We start from the raw sequence: 9,088 nt of genomic DNA, 5'->3' as shown, positions 1-9,088 counted from the left end.
TGATTAGTTATATTCCCCTATGGCCCTGCTTTGGTGGCACATGCCTTTTAGTCTCAGCATTCAGCAGACAGAAGCGAGCCTGTCTATATAGTGAGTTCCAGGCCAGCCAAGGCTTCGTCGTGAGCACCTGTCTCAAAAACAAATAAAAACAAGAACAACAACAAAACTTCCATGTGGACAAGAATTGTGTCTGGTTTGCTTGCAACTGTACCCCAGTATCTACAGCGCCAACACTATACTTTTTAAATGAGCGAATAAAAAAAGAGTTCTGACCTGTTATCCAGCCAGGCCAGGCTTATCATCTAGCCAGGCACTTTCTCATGTCTAGTCGTGATCACGGTGCTGTCCATAGGAAGGCCTGCAGCACCGGTTCCTCATCCACACCTGCAAAGGAAGACAGATGTTTTCACTCTGATCCTCCGGGCCCTTAATGACCTGGCCTAACCTGACCCAGTGAGTGTCCCTCTCTCTATTTCTATGCTCACTTTCCCCCTTCAACTCTTGCTTTAGTGAGCAGATCATCTTCTTCTTCTTCTTCTTCCTCCTCCTCCTCCTTTCCTTCTTTTTTTTTTTTTTTTTTTTCTTTTGAGACATGGTTTCTCTGTGTAGCCTTGACTGTCCTGGACTCACTTTTCGACCAGGCTGGCCTTGAACTCACAGAGATCTGCATGCCTCTGCCTCCCGATGCTGGGATTAAAGGCGCGCATCACCATGCCCGGCTTTGCAAGCAGATCTTCTTGTTCAGGTGGTTTTTTTTTGTTTGTTTGTTTTTGTTTTTAAATCAGTCTCTAGGGCTAGAGAGATGGCTCAGAGGTTAAGAGCGCTGGCTCCAAAGGTTCTGAGTTCAATTCCCAGTAACCACGTGGTGGCTCACAACTATCTATAATGAGGTATGGTGCCCTCTCCTGGCGTGCAGGCACACATGCAGCCAGAACACTGTATAAATAATAAATCTTTTTTTTTTTTAAAGATACTTTAAAAATCCGTCTCTAGCAGTATGATCTTGAACAAGTTATTTTATTTCTCTGAGTCACAGTTTTCCCAAAGGTCAGTTAAAACAATGCTAATTGAAAATGCACTTACTATAGCCTCTCACACTCAGGCTTTAAGAGTCACGCCACTCATTTATAAAGACCAGTGGTCCCCTCACACTCAGTCTTTTAGTCCCAACCTCCATTTAATCCCCTCATGGCTCCCAGCTCACTAGCTCCTCCTCTCAGTCTCACTTTGTACCCAGTCCTGCCTCTGTGTCACAGTCAAGCCCAGTATAAGGAAACTTGCCCCTTCTGTCTCAGAAAATCTGCACAATTTCTCCTGCCAAAGACCCAGGATCATTCTTGTGTGTCTGGTTTTTTTTCCCCACATACTCCCCAACCTCCATTTGCTTTCATTCAAACATAGATATTTGTTTTGCCCCATGTTCCAACCATCACTCTACTCCGAGAGCACTCTGTAATCTGGCCTCCACATCAATGTCTTCTTATGAAGCTCCAATATTCCCATCTCCACTGAGAAACCAGAGTAGGCACCTTAAAAATGTGAATTAAATGCTGTTGTTCTTTAAACTCTTCTGAGGATTTCCCATCACTCTTAAACAATAAAATCTAAGGTCATTTTTATGACTTTTTGGTCCTACAGGACCTAGACCCAGCATGTGACACCAGCCTCACCAATGCCATTGCTGTCCTCAGTTCACTGCAGCCACAGCCTGGTCACCATCCCAAAACAAACCGAGCTCATTCCATCTCAGGATCTTTGGATTCGTTCCCTCTTTTTGTGTCGAGTGCTCTCCTTTTAACTTTCCACTTTTTTCCTGTCTTGTCATCCAGCTCCCAGTTGTGGGTGAGTGGTGGCATCCTTGACACCACATCTAAGATATCTTGTCTCTCAAGAATATGCCTGTCATCAGACATAACCACTGTATCTCATTGTATCATATAATGTACTATATTGAATTGTCCCCTGTGGGGGGAGTGCATGGAAATCAGCATTTGAATTATACAATAACCTTATGCCTATATCTCCCCCTTTTAGTCTAATAAAAGACTCGTTCTCTTACGATAACAACTATGTAATAATAATAATTATGAAAGTTATTAGGTAAGATTTACATTTGTATATTTGTCACCCTACGATAAAGTATTCTACTATCAATTTCTATCATCCTAAACAATTTAAGTTTAACAGTGAGACTATAACTATCTAGTCTTCAAGCCCATCAGAGACTTAAGAAGGAATAAATATTACCTAAATATGTAGGAAATGCAGGCAAGCAGCTTCCAAAAGTATAGACATAAGAGAAGTATTTGGCTACCTGGACAGCCCTCCAAAATTGATAATGTTGGAGCATTATCTCCAACCTTCTGGCTCAAAATATTTGGCAGACTTTTCTATGAAGTAGGAATTATAAAGGGCTTGCCTATTTTGTCCTTGCAAAGCTTGGCAGTCAACTCTCCTGCATCCAATTTGTCCAGTTTTGGACAGTATTCTGTCTATAATTGACACAAGAGCATTTTCTCACCCAGTGGCTACCTTGCCACATATGAAGCCTTTGAAGTGGGATGGGGTGCTGCCAGGAGCAGACCTGTCTCATTGTCAAAAAAGCCTTACACCAATAAAGTCTTTAAATGCCACATTCTGTAGATCTCTGAGGTTTTTAAAGACCATCTATCTTATAGGAATTGTCTGTTTTTAGGTATTTTTTTTTATCTTAGTCTAGTATTTAACATGACCATGAGTATGATTGTCTAACGCTAATATACATTTCTTAATTATCCTAAACAATTCATAATAGCAGCTTTCAAAAGGAATAGAACTTAACATTGCAGTTTAAAGAATTACATAGGTACAATACCTTAACATGTTATAACCAAATATAATCTTAAATCTGTATTAACATACCAATGTAATATTTTGGCTTATTAATGTTTTTTGGTCTAAAAGTAGATTCAATAATCTACCCTCTTACTTATCATTCCTATAGCCAACTACGTTAAAAACAATAACAAACATCCATCACCCATAGATGACCAAAAACCATCCATCTGTCTTGGGAATGGGGTGTAGTTTTCTTAAATTGCTTTCTGCTGATTTGGGACATTGTTTTCTTTTGTGAAGCACAAGAAAATTTAGGATATTGTCCAGTCTTGAGATAGTTAGCTATAACTTTTGCTGTCTAGCCTCTGAATGCTGAGAAAGTTCAGAATTTAACTGAAGTCCTGACTGGAACAGTCTGTGATGCTGGATTGTCCAGCTGGCCATTTTGAAATTGTCCCAGATGCATATTTTTGAGGAAACAGTTATCAAGGCCGTCTGTGAGGTAGGATCACCTGGACTACTCGTCTTTTTGGTGTCTGGTCCTGTTGTTCTGAAAAAAATACATAAACTTTCAAAGGTATTATACAATTTTGTATTAATATATGTATGAGCTGTGCAGTGAGCACAGTACAGTTAAAGATGGGTTTTCTTTTGGTTGTAAACCTAGCCTTTAATGGCTGAGGTGGCATACAACTTTAATCCCAGCACTCGGGAGGCAGAGGCAGGTGGATCACTGTGAGTTCGAGGGCAGTCTGGTCTACAAAGCGAGTCCAGGACAGCCAAGGCTACACAGAGAAACCCTGTCTCAAAAAAAAAAAGATGGTTTTTGTTTTGTTTCTTTTTAAAGAAGGCAAGGCATTTGTTTTTCTATATGTTAGTTTGGACTGTATAAATAAACTGTAAAATAGATGTTTATCTATGCCATTTAAAAGGATGGCATGAGAAATTCTGAGGATTTTGCAGCCAAAGATTTATTGGCCATGCATAGCTGAAGTCCTGGCTGGGGACATCAATCACAGAGCTGTTCCCATGTGGAGGGATCAACAAACTATGTTTCTTGTCCTCTTTGGTCTTCTTGACTTCTTTCCTTCTGTCTGCAGGCAAGATCTTCAGGAGGTCTCTCCCTGTTAAATCTGACTTTACATGCACATCATAAAGTGTACGTGTGTATTGAAGGATTATCGTGTTCTTTTTAAAAGATTTATAGATAGTCACCTGTACTGGTGTGTGTCTGTGTGGGGGTATGTGCATGTGAATGCAGGTACCTATAGAGGCCAGAAGAGGGCATCAGATCCCCTGGAGATGGGGTTTCAGACAGTTGTGAGCCAACTGACCTGGGTGCTGGGAACTGAACTTGGGTCCTCTGGAAAAGCAGCAAACTCTCTTAAGTGCTGAGCCATCGCTCCATCTCCGTTTGTACTCACTGCTTAGAACAGAGCCTGCATGAACACGGTAAGTTTTATTGATCAACACTATCATCGACATGCACTGAATGCTTACTAGCTATGAGACACCGTGCTAAGTCCTGCACATTGTTCAATTTCCAGCACAGGCTTTTGAGATAAGTGTTATTATCTAGTTATAGAGGAGCAGAGGAGTAGAGATGCTAAATGACTTCTCTAATATAAAAAGGATAAATGGCGAGCCGGAGCATGGTGGTGCATGCCTGCAATCTCAGTGTGCGGGATGCTGAGGCAGGAGGATCACTAATTCTAGGCTAACCTGGGCTACATAGTAAAATCATGTCTCCAAAAATAAAAAATAAAAAATAAAGGAGTATTTTGGAGAGATGGCTCAACAGCACTTGCTCCTCTTGCAGAAGACCCAGGTTTGGTTGCCAGCATCCCACATGGTGGCTCACAACCATCCATAACTCCATTTCCAGAGGGATCAACTCCTTCCTTCTGACCTCTGAGGTGATCGTGCACACATGTAGTACACATGCATAAATGCAAGCAAAATAGTCATACAGATAAAAATAAATCTAAAAATATTGATGGAGAAGCCAGGATTTCTGGCCAGGTTCTGAATATTTTAACAATGTAATGCTATTATTAGTATGCCATGTTGGGTTATAGTTGGGAGTCTGGCTTTGGTGTGGGGGAACTTAAGAAACCATGCCTGACCACGCACCCCAAAAGACAAAATGGAAAAAAGTGGTCAACATAGGGAAGACGCTGACTCCATCCAGCCACCGTGAGGAGGAACAGGAGCCTGCATCCTCCATCCTGTCTTCATGGAGCTAACAAGGGGTCTGAGTTCATGTAAGGAGCCAACAAAAGCTGGTGGTGAGAAACACGCTGTCAACAGCTCTGGCTGCGGTCTGGGTAACCAGCATCCTGAGGTGAGTTATACAGAACCTTCTGGGTAGTAGCAAGGTTGCTGCTGCTTGAGGTATAGTTTTGGCTCCAAACAGAGTGTTTATCAGTCAGACCTGCAACTCCTGGAATCTAACTACAAGAGAGTATAACTCAGGACAAGCCAGGAAGAGAAGATGGAGCCCTGTCAGTAATTGGTGCCTGCAAGCTTAAGGCAACAAGGAGAGACTTCTAGGCGCTGCTCTTGTGGTCTGGAACAGGGCATTGCAAGAGCCGGATGGCAGCCAGGTGGTGGCGCATGTCTGTAATCCCAGCACTTGGGAGGCAGAGGCAGGTGGATCTCTATGAGTCTGAGGCCAGCCTGACCTACAGAGTTACTTCTAGGACAGCCAAGGTTACACATAGAAACCATTCTTGAAAAAGCGCTTCATTGCCAGGCTGTGGTGGCACACATATTTAATCCCAGCACTGTGGGGCAAAGGTAGGTGGATCTCTGTGATTCGAGGCCCACCTGATCTACAGAGTGAGTTCCAGAACAGCCAGGGCTATGCAGAGAAACCTGTCTTGAGAAAACCACACACACACAAACACACAAAGCCTCATCCTTTCAGCATTTTGGAGGATGAAGTAAGATGATTTGGTCTTTTTTTTTTTTTTTTTTTTCCTTTTTTTTTCTTTTTTCTTTTTTCTTTTTCCCATTTAGAGTCTTGTGTATCCAGACTGATGTTGAATTCCTGATTCTCCTGACTCCACTTCTCAAGTGCTGAGGTTATGGACGTGCAACACTCTGCTCCAGGAAGATCTCAAGTCTGAAGCCATCCTGGGCTACCTAGTGAGACTACCTAAAAACAGAAACCAAAAAGCCAGCAGTTGGCAGTCTACTGAACAGTCGGAAGCCAAGCCCACCCCAGTCCTTGGCTGAAGAAGCCTCATGTTAGGGACATTTTCTCTAGAGCACTTTTCCAGACAAAGGCCACACACCAGAAGATCAGGGAGCTTCTGATGGAACCAGATCACAAGTGAAGGGCAGTGCACTTTGCAAGAAGGCATGAGGTGGCTCTGGGAGAGAGGAGCCGGGTTCAGTTCCAACAGCCACATGGTAGCTCACAATTGTCTGTAACTCTAGTTTGGTTGGATCCAACACCCTCATACGGCTTCTGCAGACACTGCATCCAAGTGGTGCACAGGCATACCAGCAAAACACCCATATGAAAGGGAGGGACAGGGGCAAACCAGACAAGCTGGTCTCTTCAAGTCCTTGTGTAAAATGTGAGTGCCCCAGACTGAGAGGAATGTGTGCTCTGTCTTTTTCTGTTCAATCCAAGAAGAACAGCCAGGTTCTGTTACAGTTGCTTTAATTTTGCTGTCAGTTGAAGACATTGACCACAGTTCTGTGCAGCCTAAAACTCAGGATAGGTATTTGAGGTAAGCAATAGCTAACTGCGTCCGAGGCGGTGAGCTTGGCTTCCATGAGTTCAGGCTAGGAAGGGACAGCCAATCAGAATATTTTTTTGTCATCAGTTTACCTTTTAGCTTTGTGGCCTATTTAAAGTTCTAAGGCACTCTGGTTCATTTATAAGCATTACAAGCAGAAGATTGCTGGCTGTAATGTCCTCATTTGCTGGGTTTAAGATGCCCCTTGAAGCCTGATGTGGTGGCGCACGCCTTTAATCCCAGCACTCGGGAAACAGGCAAGTGGATCGCCGTGAGTTCAAGGCCAGCCTGGTCTACAAATCGAGTCTAGAACAACCAAGGCTACACAGAGAAACCCTGTCTTGAAAAACAAAAAACAAAACAACAAAAAAAGATGCCCTTTGGAGTATATGCCTCCTCTCCGAATTCCCTAACACCTTGCCTTCTACAAAAATCATTTCAGGCTTCTTTGTGGATCTTGAAGCTAACGCAGCCCTGTTTACCGCGCTGTCTTCAGTCTTGCATGGGGAAGAGCATCAGTTGTGTAGAACATTCCTTCAATGATTAACATGCCTACGTGCAGAGGTGAGCAGGGATTTGACTTAGAGGTTTTCATCACAGTTTATTCTGTGGTGTGCATCTGCTCACTCACGTGCCATGGTCGTGTGCATGTGGAGGTCAGAGGACACCTTTTTGGAATCAGTTCTTTCCTCCCACTCTGTAGGGCTGGAAAGATCAAAGTCAGGTCCTCGGGCTTGGCAGCAGGTGTGTTTCCTTGCGCAGCCATCCCAGTCCCGGTCCCAAAGTTTAAAGTAGCAAAAAGAGGCGAGGGAAACAAAAGTGGAGACGCCATGTTTTCATCCCGCTTTCAGTCACCCCGCCGCCCCAGTGGCCAGCTGATGCTTCCAGCAAATGCAGCCTCTTAAAAAATTGTTGGTGGGATCCAACTGTGGAATCTCAAAAAGGAAGCGGTTCTGAGGTATGGGGCTGAAGGTCAGGAACATTTACCCAGAAGGAACACTGACGCTTAGCCTGCGAAGTGAGGTCATGTGACTCACCTCACTTGCTCCACAAGCATTTTAGTCTGAGTCCCTTAGATGCTGAGGATTCCCCACCTATGGCAATCCTTTTATTAGTGTGTGTGTGTGTGTGTGTGTGTGTGTGTGTGTGTGTGTGTGTGTGTGTGTGTTATCTAATGCGTGGAGGTCTTAGGACAACTCAAGGCAGTCAATTCTCACCTACCATGCGGGCCTCAGGGACGGAACCAAGTCACCAATCAATGTTGCCAGCAACCACTGAGCCATCTCACCCGCCTCATAAAAATTCTTTGCATTCTTTTATTCCAGTAAAAGGTCTAAGAGAACTCACAGTTGGAGGTCTGCATTATTGGGGGGGGGGGTCAGAAGGGTGCACCCAAGTCTTTTCTCAAGCAGCCAGACACCAATCAAAGCCAATTGGAGGGCGGGGGCAGGTGTGTTTACTTTGGAGGAGAAGACGAAAGAGAGATCTTTCAAAGACTGAAAAACAACCAGCTCCTTTCCAAACCTTAACCACCTAAGGCAGACGGAAGTGGGTGGGTGTTCCTGTTATTGTTTCAGCTCTGCTGGAAGGGGAGGAAGCTTGGTGAACTCCATGAGAGCTTTCGGGTCACCGAAGGTGTGTGCTTGACCATCAGAGGTGGTGCAGAGCTTGAGAGTAGAAGGCCTCCCCAACATCACCTGGCTGGGTGCCAAGCTCCTGTGTAGCGTTCTAGGAAGGCACGGCACCACCCACCTCACTATGGAATTCTCTTCCATTCCAACTAGGTTCTGGCTTGAAGTTTAGATTCATTTTGGATTTTTGTGGACTAGAGGAAGGTTCGCTACAGTTTTGCTATAGAACCCACTGTAAAATAAGAGCAGCACATACGGGTGTCTGACCTTTGGCCCCCTACATTATGGCCCCTTGGGAACAGCACGGAAGGTAAGAAAGAGCTTCTCTTGTGAGGGGCTAACAGGCCTCATGTAAAGCATAAATGCGACTGAATTACGTTGAAGTGTGGTGGAAGGAAAATATTATGACAAAAGGGAAGATTTCAGCTTCCAAGGCATCCAACGTGGCATTTCTTTTTCTTTGCAGAATAAATATGCAGTAGCCTTGGGCTGCTCAAATTAAGGGCTCTCCAGTGCGTCCTTCACACTGCAATTGGCAAACTCCCCATTAGGCAAACCTTTGTTTAAAACTCACCAGTGGCTACCCACTGCGTGACCCGTGCTCATGCTCAGCATGGCAGCCCCCACTGCCTGTGTCCCCCTCTCTCGACCTGCTGTGCTCAATCATCTCTGGACCTTGGCACACGCTGTTCCCTGTGCCTGGATCAACTTGTGTCTAGACAGTTAGGTCCCGCAGCGATGCGCCTCCCCTGCCACCTGGCACTGTCCGGTCATCCCACTTGGTTGTAGTCGCTTAATGAACTGCTGTCTTTATTGTCATTGTGGGGGCTGGGTCCATATCTGACAAGTTTGTTTCAGGATCTCCAGAGCCCAGTGTAGTTCCTGGCA

This window comes from Acomys russatus, chromosome 29 (assembly GCF_903995435.1).
Source record: "Acomys russatus chromosome 29, mAcoRus1.1, whole genome shotgun sequence".
NCBI lineage: Eukaryota > Metazoa > Chordata > Mammalia > Rodentia > Muridae > Acomys > Acomys russatus.
The sequence above is the reverse complement of the archived record's forward strand: the minus strand, read 5'-3'. Positions refer to the sequence as shown.